The following is an 18,930-nucleotide window of genomic DNA, read 5'->3' as shown; positions in this document are numbered from 1 at the left end:
ATGCAGTATCAAAGTAATAAATATAAGGCAATAAAAGGTCAATAAGATGTGATTTATTGAAATACAGGAAAATAGAGAAACAGTAGTTAAATATGGCCACAAGCAGCGATGAACATTCGCACCTCCTTTGATACATGACATTAACACAACATGACAATTAAGAGGGTTTATTTATTTATTTTTTAAACTAAGCTGAGAGTGCTGAAAAAGCCACTTTTGTTACCAGATAGCGGTACTATACCAGAGTCTCTCGGGACATGTGGATATCATTATAATTAATAATTCTTTCAAAGCTAACATGAATCCAATGAACTGTCTCAGAGCAATATAGCAGATGGGTGAAAAAGCCACTCTCTCTGATGCCAGATGGTGGCGATATACTAGAGTGTCACTCTAGGCACATTGAGATCATCCTAGCTCCTCGGCTAGGCTCCGTTAGCAAGCGCCGCAACTCATGCCTGTAACCAGCTTGGCAGCTAGCGAGCCCCAACTTACTCCAAGGAAATGGTGCGTCCGTCAACTAGAAGATATGACCACATCACTCCTGTCTTATCCACAGTGCATTGTCTCCCCATCAAATTTCATATTGATTATAAAATACTACTATTGGCCTTTAAAGTGCTGAATGGTCTCGCACCACAGTACCTGAGTGAACTTCTGATCCTTTATGACCCGCCATGTCTACTTAGATCAAACGGTGCAGGCTATCTGCTGGTACCTCATATAGTGAAGGCTACATCAGGGGGCAGAGCCTTTTTACAAAGCCCCACAGTTATGGAACAGGCTTCGAAGTAGTATTCAGGACTCAGACACCGTCTCAGTGTTTAAGTCTAGGCTGAAAATTGTTTAGTCAAGCTTTTTGTTAGTTTTATTAGGTAAAGGAGTAGATCTGGAGGGTCCTCAGGCATAGAGTGTTTGGTAAACTGGGATGGATGGATGCTGTCAGTCCCCCACTCACTTGGGTTTGTTAATGATGTAGTGGCTGGCTGGTGTAGTGCTTTATGTCCTGGGGCTCCCTCGTGCCTGTGTTACCTTCTGGCTCTCTCCTTTTAGTTATGCTGTCATAGTTAGTTTTGCCAGAGTCCCTGCTTGCACTCAGCGCAAAATGTATACTGTTCTTACTCATCAGGTGACATTTGGGTATACCTAACAACCTGTGTTTTCTCCCCCCCCCCCCCCCCCCCCACTCTGTCTGTCCCTCTGAGTTACATGTCGATCCTGAGATTGAGATGCTGACCTCTTCTGCTCCTCATACCTGCTTGATCCATCCTGATGCCCTACGTCTGGCTGGAGTCTCATCACATTGCTCCTGTAGAGGATGGCCCCACACGGACAGTCAAAAGTCACACTTGGAAGATGGCTCTGGACACTTACAGTAATGCTTTTATGGCTAAGGACTACAGTTAACTTGGTAACTCTAGGACTGCAGTTGTCATGAACAGTTTTGCACTCAAGTTTCCATCAATGAACAGTTTATAACTTCAACAAAACAGACTTCATGTTAAAACTATAATGAATTTCCTGGTTTCACAGTTATACTTTGTGACTATATAGGGCACCGTTATAGAAGCAAGTTATTTATAAATATGTTGTCTGTTATCACCCAAATGAGGATGGGTTCCCTTTTGAGTTTGGTTCCTCTCAAGGTTTATTTCCTCATGTTGTCTGAGGGAGGTTTTTCCTTGCCACTGTCACCACAGGCTTGCTCATTGGGGATAGAGTAGGGATAAAATTAGTTCATGTTTAACCCTCTGGGGTCGAGAGCTTTGCCGGCAAAGCTCAGCAAGTTTAGAATGAGTAGGTCATGAATTTAGATAAATATCTTTGAGAGTTTTTCATCATACAAGCATGATAAACATATTGACAAAAACTTTACACTTTCCGATGTGCCCACTGCCAAATAATATCATCGTTTTTAAATTACCTAAATTATATGAAGCATAATACTTGTCACCTTACTCAGTCACACCAGAGCTGGAGCACCCATTTACGCATTCATAAAAGACTATTCACTTGGTAACGGCATGATAATCACGTTCACTCTCAGTTTCCATTGGTTTCTCTTTCACAGTGGGAATGCCCACCATAAACAGAATAAAATCTGTCAGACATAGTTCAGGTTATTTGGAGGTAAAACTTGTTGTGAGACAGCACACGGATTTTATGTGCTTCGGATGATTCAGGACAGTGATTCAATTCAATCTTGAGAACCGCGACACTGATGATGAGTATTACAGAGTAACTGTGTAAGAGAGTAACAGTTGGTTGTAGCTCTGAACTGAGTAAAATAGTGCAAGAGTTAATTTCAAGATGCACTGAAGAGAGTCAAATACCAAAATAAAGTCAAATACCAGTATAAATGAAGCTGTTGTAAAAAGCAGTTTTAGAACTGTGTTGGAACGTGTGAAAAAAACATTACCTTATTGTGACTTGAACTGATGGGATTAAAAGTTAATCTGATGGGATTAAGAGATGGCAGTGGGAGGGGTTTTCACTCTTCATTGAATGGAATTTTATTTTTTACAGTTTTCATTGAATACATCCTCCCACCGCCAACCCTCTATCCCAAAACAATAGGACATACATTTTTTTTGATGGCCAGTTAATTGTCCAAAATCAATGGAGCAGATTTAAGATTTTGTGCTTGGTATATTCCTAAGACTGAACAGAACCACCTCAAGTGACCAAAATGGTTCGATAGAATGGGTAAGGTCATGTTTTTTTCACATATTCCAACACAGTTCTAAAACTGCTTTTTAAAACATCTTCATTTATCTGTTATTTTTTAAAAAGTACAATCATACTATATAGATATTATTGTAGCTGAGCTTGTGCTCAATATGAAAGCCATATGACTTTGAAAATACTGCTTAGATTTGTTGAAATTGACAAAATCAGAGCATGCCAAAATCATTAGAGTGCAAGAAAATACCCTCAGACACCAGAGGGTTAAAGACAATTTCTGTAAAGCTGCTTTGCGACAATGTCTATTGTTAAAAGCGCTATATAATAAACTTGACTTGAATTGATAATGCCTCCACAAAAAATTGTGAAGATTGGACAAACTTTGTGAAAACTACAGAGATAAACTCATTCAGAAATGTTAGGAACGCTATGGAGTTCACTGCCCACACCCAAGGCAAATGATCAAACAACATTTGACCATACTCTGAGGCAAAATGGATGACATCCAGTTGGGCAAATTTCCTGAATCTCCGTGCATTCCATAAGCATTTAAATATGCATTTTCAAACTAGGGGGCACTCTGGAGCTGATGAAGTGTGTATATGCTGCACCACTGCAATACAAAACTAGACAGGGACACTCTAACGAGTGCAAACCCCGCCTTTTCCCTATTAAAATACATTGGGTGAAAATTTCGAAGTTCTGCCATGACCTTGACCTTTGACCTCCAAAATTTAATGGTTTCCTTCCTGGGTGATTGGCAACACATGTACAAAATTTGGTCCAAATCGATCCATTGGTTCTTGAGATATCTTGCAGACACACGGACAGACAGACAGATACACACACACACAGACTGACGCAGGTGAAAATAATAACCCCTCCGACTACTGTCGGCGGGGTTAATAAAAAGGTGTCTCAACACACACACACACACACACACACACACACACACACACACTTCCAAAAAAGTTGGGATGCTATGTAAACTGTAAATAAAAACAATGCGATAATTTGCAAATCATGGAAACCCTATATTTCATTGAAAATAGTATAAAGACAACATATCAAATGTTAAAACTGAGAAGCGTTATTGTTTTTTGAAAAATGTATGCTCATTTTGAATTTGATGTCAGCAACATGTTTCAGATAAGTTGGGACAAGGGTAACAAAAGACTGGAAAGTGTAATGCTAAACACACAAACAAAAAAAAAACTAATTTGGTTAATTGGTAACAGGTCAGCATCCCAGAGAGGCGGCGTCTTGCAGAAGTAAAGATGAGGAGGGGTTCACTGCTCTGTGAAAGACTGCGTGGGCAAAAAGTGCAACAATTTAAAAATAACGTTCCTCAATATCAAATTGCAAAGAATTTGGGGATCACATTATCTATGGCACACATCATCATTAAAAGATTCAGGGAATCTGGAGAAATCTCTGTATGCAAGAGACAAGACTGAAAACTGACATTGGATGCCTGTGATCTTCAGGCCCTCAGACGACACTGCATTAAAAGCAGACACGTGTCTGTAGTGGAAATCACTGTATGGCTCAGGAACACTTCAGAAAACCATCATCTGTGAAAACAGTTCATTACTGCATCCACAAATGCAAGTTAAAACCAGATATAAACAACATCCAGAAACACCGCCACCTTCTCTAGGCCGGAGCTCTTTTATGATGGACTGAGGTGAAGTGGAAAATTGTCCCCGAGGTCTGATGAATCAAAGGTAGAAATTCTTTTTAGAAATCATGGACATCACGTCCTCCAGGCTAAAGAGGAGAGGGACCATCCGACTTATCAGTGCACAGTTCAAGAGCCAGCATCTGTGATGTTATGAGGGTGTATTAGTGCACGACATGGGTAGCTTGTACATCTGGGAAGGCATCATTAATGCTGAATGATGTATACACGTTTCAGAGCAATATAGTGCCATCCAGACAAAATATTTTTCAGGGAAGGCTTTCCTTGGCAAAAGATTTTTTTGCTTCTTTCAGCAAAACAATGCCAAACCGCTTTCTGCACATATTAAAACTGCATGGCGCTGTAATAAAAGAGTCCAGGTGCTAAACTGGCCTGCTTGCAGTCCAGACCTGTCTCCATTTAAAACATTTGGCACATTATGAAGCGCAAAATACAGCAAAGGAGACCCCGAACTGTTGAGCAACTAAAATTGCATATCAGGCAAGAATGGGACATTTCTCTTTCCAAACAATAGCAATTGGTCTCCTCAGTTCACAGACGTTTACAGAGTGTTGTTAATAGTAGAGGTAATGCAACACAGTGGTAAACATGCCCCTGTCCCAACTTTTTTGAAATGTGTTACTGACAATAAAAGAGTCCAGGTGTTAAACTGGCCTGCTTGCAGTCCAGACCTGTCTCCCATTTAAAAAATTTGGCACATTATGAAGCGCAAAATACAGCGAAGGAGACCCCGAACTGTTGAGCAACTGAAATTGTATATCAGGCAAATTTTTGTAATGTGCAATTTTTCCGAGCCTCTCAATAAGGCAATTTTTCTATACTTTTTCACAGTAGATAATGCAAATAGCCCTTTGTATTTAATCCTTCGTTTGTCTAATTTTTATTTCAGTTTTATTTGTTATCTGTTTGACATTTTCTTGCTACTGTAACATGTGAATTTCCCTGATGTGGGATGAATAAAGTGAATCTAATCTAATTGTGGCAGCAGGGGCGTGGCCAAGCAGCAGTCTGTGAATGGAGGGCGGGGTCAGGGAAGGTAAGTGGCTAAGTCATTACACCTGGTGTCAATTAATGTGTGTGTGTTTGTTGCCTGGATGGAGTATAAAAGGAGGGGGAGAGCAAAGAATCTCTCCCCTGACCAGAACACGTGTGTGTTGTGTGTGTGAGAAAAGCTGAAAAGCTAGTGAAAACAGCAAAATAAAGTGTCTGTGTGAACACTAACTCTCGCCTGCCGTGCTTCTGTGCCCCACCCACGTCAGGGATTACTACAGTGGTGCCGAAACCCGGGACACAGAAGAGAACACTGGAGTCCTCCCCGTTTGAAGAGCTCATCCTTGCCCTCGCTACTGCCCAGCAGAACCAGCATCAAGCGCTGATCACCCTCCGGAAGGAGCAGCAGCAGTGCTTCGATGCCTTGATGCTGGCCCAGCAGGAAGATCGCCAGGCGTTCCGGCACCTGCTCACGCCAGCCGGGCCGTCGGCCACCACCCTCACGAAGATGGGACTGCAGGACAATCCAGAAGCATTCCTCGCTCTCTTTGAGCAAGCAGCCGAGGCGTGGGGGTGGCCGCTGGAGCAGCGCGCGGCACACCTCCTTCCGCTCCTGACTGGCAAGGCGCAGCTCGCAGCGCAGCAGCTCCCTGCTGACAGCTGTCTGGTCTATGCAGGCCTAAAGAAAGCCATCCTGCAGCGGCTCAGCCACTCCCCGGAGCAACATCGTCAGCGCTTCCAGACACTGACACTGAAGGAGGTCGGCTGGCCGTTTGCATTTGGCCAGCAACTCCGGGATGCCTGCCGGAGGTGGCTGAGGGCGGAAGACCGCAACGCCGAGGAGATCATCGATCTGGTGGCACTGGAGCAGTTTATCTCTCAATTTCCGGAAGGAACGGCAGAATAGGTCCAGTGTCACTGCCCGGCGTCGCTGGAACGAGCCATCGAGCTGGCGGAGGACCATCTAGAGGTGGCTCTGATGGCAGGCAGACGAGGCGTCTCCCCTCGCCTCTCTTCCCTCTCTCTCTCTCCCTCCTATCTCTTGTCGCCCTCTCCACCCCATTCCCCTGCCACGAAGGCGCCGGCTGGCTCCTCCCCAGCCGGCCTGTTGCACCCGTGGTGTCCTCCCATCTCCCTCTTCTGTGTCTGTGTTGTCTCCCCCTCAGGTGAGTGACACCCATAACACCAGTGCAGAGGGAAAGCCTGGGCCGGAGTGCTGGCGTGGCGGGGAATCGGAGTGTCTCCAGAGTCAGAGCTCTGCAAGGGAGGTGGGTGCTGTCATCCGGATCCCTGATGCGCCAGAAACCGCCCCCGATCGGGCCGGAACGTATCGCATACCGGTGAGTATTCAAGGGGATACACATCACGTGGATTCTGGTTGCAATCAGACCTCAATTCACCAACGTCTGGTGCAAGGTGAGGCATTGGGGGGAGCACAAGCAGTGAAGGTGTTGTGTGTGCACGGGGATGTTCACCATTACCCGCTAGTGTCTATCCATATTCTATTCCGGGGCCAAACTCATAGAATAAAGGCGGCGGTTAGTCTTCGTCTTACCCACTCGTTTATTTTGGGTACTGATTGCCCGGGATTTAAAGAATTAATGGAGTATTTAACATGTAGTGGGTCCTGCCCTAGTAGGTCACGGGAAGATCCTGGTGTGGCATTGGCTGGAGAAGCTGTCGCAGAGCCATCCACGTCGATACCGCGTCAGAGTGAGGAGCAGCCCGCTCCTCCTCCCTCTCTTGGGGAGTCCCTTGGGGATTTCCCGTTAAAGCAGTCGCGGGACAAGACTCTGCGGCATGCGTTTGACCAAGTGATCGATGGTCAAACTCTTTAGCTGAGCGCGGCACCGACCTTCCCCTATTTTGCCATTATTAGAGATAGATTGTACCGAGTGATGCAGGACACTCAAACTAAGGAACAAGTAACCCAGTTGTTAATCCCAAAGAGCCGTAGGGAACTCGTATTCCATGCGGCTCACGTTAATCCCATGGTTGGACACTCGGGGCAAGACAAAACACTAGCCCGAATAGTGGCCCGGTTCTATTGACCAGGGATTCGCGGGGATGTCCATCGGTGGTGTGCGGCGTGCCGTGAATGCCAATTAGTCAATCCTGCGGCCACTCCAAAAGCGCCCTCTTCCTCTAATTGAGACCCCGTTTGAGCGAATTGGGATAGATCTCGTCAGGCCATTAGATCGGTCAGCACGGGGATATCGCTTTATTTTAGTTCTAGTGGACTATGCAACGCGATATCCGGAAGCAGTACCTCTCCGCAATATCTCAGCACGCAGTATTGCAGAGGCACTCTTCCGCTTTATCTCCCAGGTCGGGATTCCGAAAGAAATCCTGACAGACCAAGGTACCTCGCACATTGCGCGAGCTGTATGGGTTACTGAGGATTAAGTCAATCCGCACCAGTGTATATCACCCACAAACGGATGGATTAGTAGAGCGATTTAACCAGACACTCAAAAACATAATCCGGAAATTTGTAAGTGAAGACGCGCGTAATTGGGATAAGTGGCTCGAGCCCCTGTTATTCGCAGTACGAGAGGTCCCACAAGCCTCCACAGGGTTTTCTCCCTTTGAATTATTATATGGGCATAAGCCGCGTGGCATTCTGGATGTGCTGCGGGAAAACTGGGAGGAGGTACCTTCACCGAGTAAAAATGAAATCCAGCATGTTCTTGACCTGCGTGCAAAACTCCACACCCTCACGCACCTAACCCAGGAGAATTTACGGCAGGCACAAGAACGTCAAAGCCGGCTGTATGACAGGGGCACACACCTTAGAGAGTTCACACCGGGAGACAAAGTACTCGTATTATTGCCCACGTCGAGTTCTAAATTAGTCACCAAGTGGCAAGGGCCCTTCAAGGTCACACGGCGAGTCGGGGACGTCGACTATGAGATGAAGCGAACGGATAGGGGTGGGGCACTGCAAGTCTACCACCTCAACCTTTTAAAACACTGGAATGAGGGGGTCCCTGTGGCGTTGGTGTCGATAGTCCCAGAGAAGGCGGAACTGGGGCCGGAGGTAAAAAAAAAGATAACATCTCGGACCCCTCCGGTCCCTTGTGGAGACCACCTCTCGCTGACCCAACTCACGGAGGTAGCCAAGTTGCAGAAGGAATTTTCCGACGTGTTCTCGCCCCTTCCGGGTCGTACCCACCTCATAGAACACCACATAGAAACACCCCCGGGGGTGGTAGTGCGTAGCCGCCCTTACCGCTTGCCCGAACACAAGAAAAAGGTGGTTTGGGACGAACTCAAGGCCATGCTCGAAATGGGCATGATCGAGGAGTCCCACAGTGACTGGAGCAGCCCAGTGGTCCTGGTTCCCAAGACCAATGGGTTGGTCCGGTTCTGTGTGGACTATAGAAAGGTCAACGTGGTGTCTAAATTTGACGCGTACCCAATGGCTTGCATTGATGAGTTGCTTGATCGGTTAGGCGCTGCTCGCTTTTATTCGACACTGGATCTAACCAAGGGATATTGGCAGATCCCCTTGACTCCTCTATCCCGAGAGAAAATGACCTCCTCCACACCATTTGGTTTACACCAATTTGTCATGCTCCCTTTTGGGTTGTTTGGGGCGCCCGCTACGTTCCAGCGGCTTATGGACAGGGTCCTCTGCCCTCATGCTGCCTACGCGGCCGCCTATCTAGATGACATCATAATCTACAGTCATGATTGGCCACGGCACTTGGAACACCTGAGGGCTGTTCTAAAGTCGCTGAGGCGAGCGGGCCTCACAGCTAACCCGAAAAAGTGTGCGATTGGGCGAGTGGAAGTACAGTATCTGGGGTTCCACTTGGGTCATGGGCAGGTGCGTCCCCAAATTAACAAGACTGCAGCGATTGTGGCCTGCCTGAGGCCCAAGACCAAAAAGGAGGTGAGGCGGTTCTTGGGGCTGGCTGGCTATTGTTGTAGGTTTCTACCTAACTATTCGGACGTCACCAGCCCGCTAACCGACCTCACTAAAAAGGGGGCTCCAGATCCGGTCCAGTGGACGGAGCAATGCCAACAGGCCTTCTCTGAGGTAAAAGCTGCACTGTGTGGGGGGCCACTTTTACACTCCCCTGACTTCTCTCTCACCTTTATTTTGCAGACTGATGCATCAGACAGGGGGCTGGGGGCCGTTTTGTCCCAGGAGGTGGAGGGTGAGGAGCGCCCGGTGCTGTACATCAGCTGAAAGCTGTCGATGCGCGAAAGCAAGTACAGCACAATTGAAAAGGAGTGTCTTGCCATCAAGTGGGCTGTCCTCACCCTCCGATACTACCTGCTGGGGCACCCTTTCACTCTCTGTTCGGACCACGCACCCCTCCAGTGGCTCCACCGCATGAAGGATGCCAATGCGTGGATCACCCGTTGGTATCTCGCTCTCCAGCCATTTAAGTTCGAGGTGATCCACAGGCTGGGGGCACAGATGGTGGTGGCGGACTTCCTGTCCCGTCGGGGGGGTCAGCTTCAGGATGGACGGCTCCCCAGCCTGAGTCAGGCGGTGGGGGTATGTGGCAGTGGGGGCGTGGCCAAACAGCAGTCTGTGAATGGAGAGCGGGGTCGGGGAAGGTAAGTGGCTAAGTCATTACACCTGGTGTCAATTAATGTGTGTGTGCGTCTTTGTTGCAGGGATGGAGTATAAAAGGAGGGGGAGAGCAGAGAAGAATCTCTCCCCTGACCAGAACACGTGTGTGTTGCGTGTGTGAGAAAAGCTAAAAAGCTAGTGAAAACAGCAAAATAAAGTGTCTGTGTGAACACCAACTCTCGCCTGCCGTGCTTCTGTGCCCCACCAACATCAGGGATTACTACAGTAATCTAATCAAATTCAAAATAAGCATATATTTTCAAAGAACAATAAAGTATCTCAGTTTCAACATTTGATATTTTGTCTTTGTACTATTGTCAATGAAATATAAGGTTTCTGAGATTTGCAGATGATCACAATCTGTTTTTATTTACAGTTTACACACTATCCCAACTTTTTTTTGGTTTTGGGGTTGTACACATACACACACCAAACACCCCTTCTGGTAAACCCACAAAATCGATATATAAACCCTAGCTCAACCTGCAGTATTGGTATTGGTAGTACCATGACCTCATAATTGCCACACTGGTGTAATCAGGACTGAGCCATTCATAACCATGCAAGATTTAGGACTGGTAAAACCAATTTAAAAAACAAAAACAACGCCTCCTGTTTTGGTGTGTTGTTTCATGCAAATCAGTATCCCTGTGAGTTATCCACTTTTCCTTCTCAATTTATCATCATGCATGTCTGAAGATTATTGCAACCAATTTTCAGTGAAATCTGATGAAGTCTATAGGAGGAGTTCGAAAGAGTTTATTAAAAGTATGTGAAAATGTGGAAAATCCAAAATGGCCATCTTCCTTTTGGGCAGAGTTGCTCACACCAATGTTAAAAGTTTCTAAAACAACACTCATGCCAAATTTAATGAACATTAAAGTAACCGTATCATGATCATGAACCACTTTGCATCTGGGTTTTGTCACATCTCAAGAAAATCAACTGCTCACCATTAATGTGTACATTTGAGGTATCAACTATTCCTTCACAATTTATCATCACATATGTCTCAAGTTTATTCCAAATAAATTTCAAGGAACTCTAAAGGTGTTCAAAGAGTTTGCTAAACATATGTGAAGAATGCAGAAAATACAAAATGGCTGACTTCCTGTTGGGCAGAATCACTCAAACCAGTGTTAAAAAGTTCTGAAATGATGACCAGTTTAGTGTTGTGTTTCAAGCAAATCAATTGCCAGCCATTATGTGTTGGTCTGAGGTATCCACAATTCCTTCACGTTTTGTATGTAGTTTATATCAACGTTTCTCAACCTGTGGGTCACGACCCAAATTTGGGATGTGGCAAATTCTGAAAGCATCACGAGCCACAGTTGGAAATTAAACATTTTAAAACTAGTCAGCTCCTAAACACATCAATTCTAACATCACCCTCTATAAACTGATCCTGGATCTGAAGTTGCTTAGCACCAAACTGAACACTCATTCAACCAAATCACATAAGCCTACCTTCATGTTTAATTTCAAATTTACTGGCACATCCCGTCAGATGTGTGATACGGGTTGATTGGCAAGTGCACTGCACGCTTCACTGTGCTAAACTTCACGTGTAGGCTTGACATTATAGCTATTCTTGCAATCGTCTGGCAAATCTCATTCTAGACTAAGCACCAGCTGGGGGGAAATATTCATTCGAACTTAAAATAATATAAAAGGACATATGACCTGGATTTGCTCAGATATGGATTTCCCTCTGCTGTTACAAGCATGGTGAGCACAAACCACCGTGTCCCGTGTAGTGAATTGCTTGTTAACAAATGCATGAAACCTTCCAAATTACAAAGCATGTCAACTACAAAGATAAGCCTCTCGACATTTTTAAAGTAAGAGTCAAAATCTTGAGGCTTCCCAAAAGACTTCTGAACACACGTGTATAGTACAGGAGCAGGCAGTCTGTGCTTCACATCTGGTTTCATGTCGAATTGCTAAGTGTAAAAAGGCCCATAGTACTGCAGATAAAGCCTATACGTCCTTATGCCATTGCCATGTGCACCAAAATTCTAAGTGACTCAAAAGCAAAAAAATTAAACAAAATTCCCATGTCAAATGACACAGTTCATCGGAGTGTCTGCGTCATGTCTAAGGACACTGAGCATCAGATAATGAAGCGTCTCCAAGCTAGCAACTGTTTCACTTTACAATTTTGATTAATCCACCAACATGGCTAACTGTGCAATTCTGCTGGCATTTGTGAAGTACATGTGGAATGATTACTCTGAAGACCAGTTTTTGTTCAGTGCAAATTTGCTGAAATCCACCACTGCAGCAGAGATTTTTTTTCTGCATTGGATACATATTTGAATTCAGTGGGGCTGAGCTGGGCAAAGTGTATTGGTGTGACAACAGCCAGAGCAGCCTCAATCACAGGCAAACATTCAGGAGTTGTGAAAATAATTCTGGATGTAGCTGAACCGAATGCAATGTGGAACCACTGTTTTTGACACAGAGAAGCATTAGCTTGGAAAAACAATGTGCCAGAGCTTCACGACTTCACGAAACCCTGCAAAGTGTGGTGAAGGCTGTCAATTACATTAAGCATAATGCAAAGAATACCAAGTCTTGTCAAGCGTTTTGTCAAGAGATGGGGAGTGGGCATGAACACCTCCTCTATCATGCTGAAGTCCGCTGGCTCTCCAAGGGCAACGTGTTATCCTTTGCTTATGATCTTAGAAGCGATCTGGCAGCTTTTCTTGCTGAAGTCAGATCTAGCAGAACATTTTAAACGATGACTGGTGGATTGCTCAGCTTTCTTATCTTGCAGACATTTTAGATCATTTGAATGTACTGAAAGTGTCATTACAAGGGAGGGGGCATAACTTTGTTTGCTCAAATCGGTTAACGCCTTCAAAAAAAGTTGACTCTATGGACCAAGCATGTAACTAACAGCAGGCTGTACATGTTAGCAAATGTGTGTCATGAAGTTTTAAATAAATGAATAAATAAATAGAAAATACATTTATAAAAAAAAAAACTGACTGACTCTGACAGCTCAGTGCTGAAAAGGGTGATCAGTGCCCATTTGGAGAAACTGCATGTGCGGTTTTGCAATTACTTTCCAGAAGAGGAGATGGTGTTGGCCTATTTGTGGATAAGGGAGCCATTCAGAGTTGATGTGGAAACTAATTTTGCAATCTGAAGCAGAAACTCAACTGGTTGAGATATCATGCAATCATGATCCTCAAAAAGAAGTTCTCAGAGTTGAGTCTCCCTCACTTCTGATGCAGTGATGTATGCAAGTATCCTGCTCTTGCTAACCATGCAATCAGAGTGCTTTTGTCATTCAGTACCACATATTTATGCGAAGCTGGCTTTTCTGCCCTCACCCAGCTAAACAACAAAAGCAGAAACAAACAGTGTTGAACATGACCTCTGGATTGCATTATCCTCAATTACCCCCAATTTTGACCAACTTATTGAAGGCAGCCCCAGGTTTATCATTAAAAAGAAACTGATCATAATTTCTGTCTGGACCACTTTCATCAAAGAACCTTTGATGAACGTGCAATATTTGCAACAAGTTGTATTTGGCAGGTGGCTCTGTTCTGGAATATCCCTGCCCTTCCACCTGCATACATGGAAAGCCTTGGGGCAGGGAGAGCACACCTTCCTGCCCTACCATATGCCTACATGGAAAGCCTAAAAGCAGGGAGAGCAGCAGCAGCAAACCCCCTCCCCCATGGGGTACAGAACAGAGCAGGCATCAGAGATGACAATGATTAAGGTCGGAATATGGGACCTCCCTGCCCTTCCACATGCCTACGTGGAAAACCTTGAGGCAGGGAAAGCACACCTTCCTGCCCTTCCATGTGCCTACATGGAAAGGCTAAAGCAGGGAGAGCAGCAGCAAAGACCCAGCAAAGGCCAGGGAGCAGACGAACAGGCTAAACTGACTGACTACTAGCAGCACAGAGTCGTCACTCAGGGTCCACTACATCAAGACTGTCTGTTTCCCGAGCTAAACAAAAAAGTAGAAATACTCAGTTTGTTCCAGTAATCTAATCAATATAAAATTAGGTCATACTAACTGTACAGCCGCTGCCAGCACCTTTGATCTAAAAGGTCGGGCTATTAAATATTAGATCTCTTACATCTAAAGCGCTAATGGTTAATGAACTTATTACTCAACAGGAGTTTAATGTACTTTGTTTAACTGAAACATGGATTAAACCAAATGAATATATAGCATTAAATGAAGCTAGTCCTCCGGGATACAGTTATATACACCAGCCTTGTCTAACTGGCAGAGGAGGCGTCAGCGTCACAGTTATTTATAATGATCATCTAGGTCAGGGGTATTCAATTAAAAGTCACTGAGGTCCAGTTATTAAATTTTGTCCAAGTAGAAGGTCCGAACCGAAGTCCAGCTTGTGTCTTATAGCCTTCCCCTATGTCCACGTTTTCATATGGTTTCAACAAAATTAATTGTTAATTTCCAATGTAGGAAATGAACTGAGTACACAACTATCTCTTTTACCATAAATAAAAGTAGTCCCAGGAAAATAAATTCAAGGCCTTTATTTCAGATTAAAGAAAACAAACCTCAGAATAAAATAAGTAAAAAAAGTGCAAACAGAGTGGAATAACTCCTTTTTCTCTTAAAGAGGTCCCAACCTGAAGAATTGAAGGCCTACACTTCAAGTAAAAAAGTCAACTCAGAAAACATTAACTAAAAAGTGCAAACAGAGCATTGACTTAACATTTTCTCTTCTTTGTTCTTAAAATAAGGAGGTCCCAGCCTAAAAAAATGAGGGCCTACTTTTCAAGGAAAAAAAGTCCACATCTTCAGAAAACAAGTGGCTTTTTAGGGGGGGAAATGCAAACAGAACATTTTTCTTTGAACTTTTCTCTTTTAATAATTCTTCTTTTACTTTTCTTAATGAGAAAAATGGGCATGTGGCTGACCTGCCAGTAATTTAAATCTTGGTTGGAATGGAGTTAGTGCCATTCTCATGCAGATAATTATGTAGGTGTTCATTGTTGAGCCTAGAACAGTACTTGGTTTTGACAATGCTCATAGTAGAAAAAGCTGACTCACAGCTGTAAGTCGATCCAAACATAGTCAAGGTGTGCAGTGCTACTTTGGTTAGACCAGGGAACACACACTCAAACAGTCTGTAACCAGAAATTAGCAGGATCAGTTGTCTCAAAATGCTCTCTTAATGCAGCATTTCCTTGCAGATCACTGAGCTCAAGCTGTGGAGATCCTGCGTGTGCCCACTTGAATGTCTGAGTCGCCTCCTTTGAAAATCCTCTGACTTCTCTGATGAGGAAAGGATTCTGAATTAGCAGGAGGAGCTGCTGCCCAAGGTAGAAGCTGTTGAACCTCATCTCATCTCATCTCATTATCTGTAGCCGCTTTATCCTGTTCTACAGGGTCGCAGGCAAGCTGGAGCCTATCCCAGCTGACTACGGGCGAAAGGCGGGGTACACCCTGGACAAGTCGCCAGGTCATCACAGGGCTGACACATAGACACAGACAACCATTCACACTCACATTCACACCTACGGTCAATTTAGAGTCACCAGTTAACCTAACCTGCATGTCTTTGGACCGTGGGGGAAACCGGAGCACCCGGAGGAAACCCACGCGGACACGGGGAGAACATGCAAACTCCGCACAGAAAGGCCCTCGCCAACCACGGGGCTCGAACCCGGACCTTCTTGCTGTGAGGCGACAGCGCTAACCACTACACCACCGTGCCGCCCGCTGTTGAACCTGTTACTGAAATTTCTAAATCAGCTTGTTAATGAAGTCAACATAGGGAGAAACATCTCTCTCACCCTGAATCTGTTCCTGCAGTTTTGGGAAGTGTTCACACTCTCCTTCAAGATCTTCTTTGAAAATGTCCAGCTTCCTCTGGAAAGAGTGAACAGCTTTCATCAAATCAGCAACTGAATTGTTTTGGCCCTGTAGCTTTAAATTGAGCTCATTAAGATGTGATGTAATGTCAACCAAAAAGGCAACCATCTCCATCTTGTGCTCATCTTGCAGAAAAATCGAAAACTGTGTTGCTCTCTGACTCTTGACCTGCTCTAAGAAAGCTGCTATTTCTTTTCAAACAGACCAGAAACGTCCCAGTGCATTCCCTTTACTCAGCCACCTCACATTGTTGTGCAGTAGCAGGTCATTAGCCTTTGCCTCAACATCTTCCAGGAATTCTCTCAGGAGGCGATGCTGAAGGGATGAGGATGCTCTAAGGAAGTTGAGTTTCATCACGGTGTTCATTATTTCAGCAAATTGTTCTGATATGGTGGCACACAGAACAGTCTGATGGATGAGACAGTGGTAAGCAATAAGATCTGGGTTGTCCTCTTTCATCCGGGGCACAGCCCCCTTCTCTTTTCCCACCATGGAAGGGGCACCATCTGTGGTGACAGAGACAACCCACTTCATATCTATGCCCCTCTTTCTCAGCATCTCTTTTATTGCTGCATACATGTCCTCTCCTCTTGTGTGTGTTTCAAGTGGTGTTACACCCAGCAGGTCCTCACAGAGCTCCTTCTTATCTTTGTGAAAAAATCTCACATACACCAAAAGCTGGGCATTGTCAGTAACATCTGTAGACTCGTCAATGGCCAAAGATAGGCATGGTGCACTCTGAATAGCTGCATCAAGCTGTGCCAGTACATCATCTGCTAATATTTCTGACTTTCTGGTTGCTGTTGTAGCTGACATCGGGATTTGTTTGATTTTTTTCACACATCTCATCTTTTTGTTTTCCCTCAAATAATGTCTCAGCAACGGCGTTTAAGCACTCCTTCACAACTGTCTCATCACTAAATGTTTTTTTTATGTTGCCCCAAAATCCACGCTACTTTTAAGGAACATTTGTTTGCACGTTGCTGGACTGTAAACGTATGTGCGATGAGTCGGGTAGACTGGTCATACTGTGCTTGCAGTTCGGTTATTTTGCGTGCCCTCAGCTCGGACTTAAGGGGATAACTTTGCTCAAAAGAGCTGTGCTTTGTTTCGTAGTGGCGCTTCACGTTGCTGCTTTTAATTAATGCTACGTTTTCGGAGCATATGAGGCACACTGATTTTGAACTACTCACCGGAAGAATGAACATGTATTTCTCCGTCCATTCATCTTTAAAACAATGATTTTCCTTGTCTACTTTCCACCGCCTTTTGGAGCAAGCCATGTTGTCTTGGTCGGTTGTCTCTTAACTCTCTTCCTCTCTGCTTGTTGCTCTGCTGTGGTGCGCTGGGTAAACTAACGATTTTATTGGCTCAACTGAGTGAAGCTATTGTCGTATTAATTGGAGTAGCAGCGCCCGCTGTCAATAGCCACGACCGTCCAAAATAATGCTCCATGAAAATTACTTAATCTCGTGAATTTACCATTGGTCACGGGTTCAGACAGAACCATCACTGGGTCCGGATCCATCATCAATTTGGTGATGCCTGCAGTAGGGGTTAATCAGAATGTCATAGGACCGACCCATAATGGTGGTCACACTCTTGATCTAATACTAACCTTTGGGTTAAACGTAGAAAATATAGGGTCATACTTCCATGGTCTGAAGTTCTCAGATCATTATCTCATCTCATTCAAAATATGTCTGAGTAATAATATATGCACCTCACCACGCTACTGTATTAAACGTACATACAAGTCAACTACTGCACAGAGCTTTATAAATTATCTCCCAGAGTTATCAACTTTGATTGGGTCACTGTCAGCCCCCACAGAACTTGATCAGACAAGTGAATGCTTAGCGTCAACGTTCCGCTATACTTTAGATAATGTAGCTCCTCTTAAAAGGAAAATAATCAGAGAGAAAAAATTAGCAGCCTAGTATAATGACACTCGCACTTTAAAACAGACCACTCGAAAACTGGAACATAAATAGCATCAAACAAAATTGGTAGCGTACAAATTAGCTTGGAAGGAGAGCTTCCTGGAGTATAGAAAAGCTCTTAGTGCTGCTAGATCAACATATCTCTCCTCCCTAACAGAAGATAAAAAAAAATAATCCTAGATTCCTATTTAATACTATAGCAAAATTAACCAGGAATAAGTCCACTGTAGACACATGCACACCTGCAGTATGTAGTAGCAACAATCTCATTAATTTTTTCAATGCCAAAATTGAAAATATCTGACAAAAAATTCAAACTACTACTTTAAGGTCAATGTAAGTGAACTTGTAGTTAACAATATAACTATCAGATCAGCAATTAGAATGCTTTACTCCCCTTAGAGAAATTTAATTACTTTCATTAATCTCCGCATCAAAAGCCTCAAATTGTGTACTAGATCCCTTACCGACACATCTATTCAAAACAGATAATACCTGAAGTAATTGAACCGCTTCTAAAAATAATAAATTCTTCTCTTAAGATCAGCTATGTACCCAAATCCTTTAAACTAGCAGTTATCAAACCCCTGCTTAAAAAACCTGACCTTGATCCCTGTCAGCTGTCCAATTATCGGCCAATATCAAACCTCCCCTTTATCTCCAAGATCCTTGAAAAAGCTGTGGCACAGCAGTTATGCTGCTCATATTTACATAGGAATAGCATCCATGAAATGTATGTGTCAGGATTTAGACCTCATCATAGCACAGAGACAGCTCTGGTTAAAGTAGTAAACAACCTACAGTTGGTTTCTGATCAGGGCTGTCTCTCGCTGCTTGTGTTGCTTGACCTTAGTGCAGCATTTGATACCACTGATTATTCCATTCTTCTGGACAGACTAGAAAAAGTTGTGGGAGTTAGGGGAACAGCCCTCTCCTGGCTCAGGTCTTATTTAACTGATTGCTATCAGCATGTTGATGTAAATGTATTTTTTTTATTTATATATATATATATATATATATATGGCGGCACGGTGGTGTAGTGGTTAGCGCTGTCGCCTCACAGCAAGAAGGTCCTGGGTTCGAGCCCCGGGGCCGGCGAGGGCCTTTCTGTGTGGAGTTTGCATGTTCTCCCCGTGTCCGT

General features: G+C 44.3%; 1 protein-coding gene across 1 annotated transcript in view; it reads right to left on the bottom strand.

Annotated features, from left to right (window-relative positions):
- myg1 (myg1 exonuclease) overlaps positions 1-18,930 on the bottom strand; it is a 213,705-nt gene that overhangs the window by 69,213 nt on the left and 125,562 nt on the right. The window lies entirely within an intron of this gene.

Source organism: Neoarius graeffei, chromosome 26 (genome assembly GCF_027579695.1).
Source record: "Neoarius graeffei isolate fNeoGra1 chromosome 26, fNeoGra1.pri, whole genome shotgun sequence".
NCBI lineage: Eukaryota > Metazoa > Chordata > Actinopteri > Siluriformes > Ariidae > Neoarius > Neoarius graeffei.
Note: the sequence above shows the minus strand (reverse complement) of the source record. Positions and strands in the feature narration are given on the sequence as shown.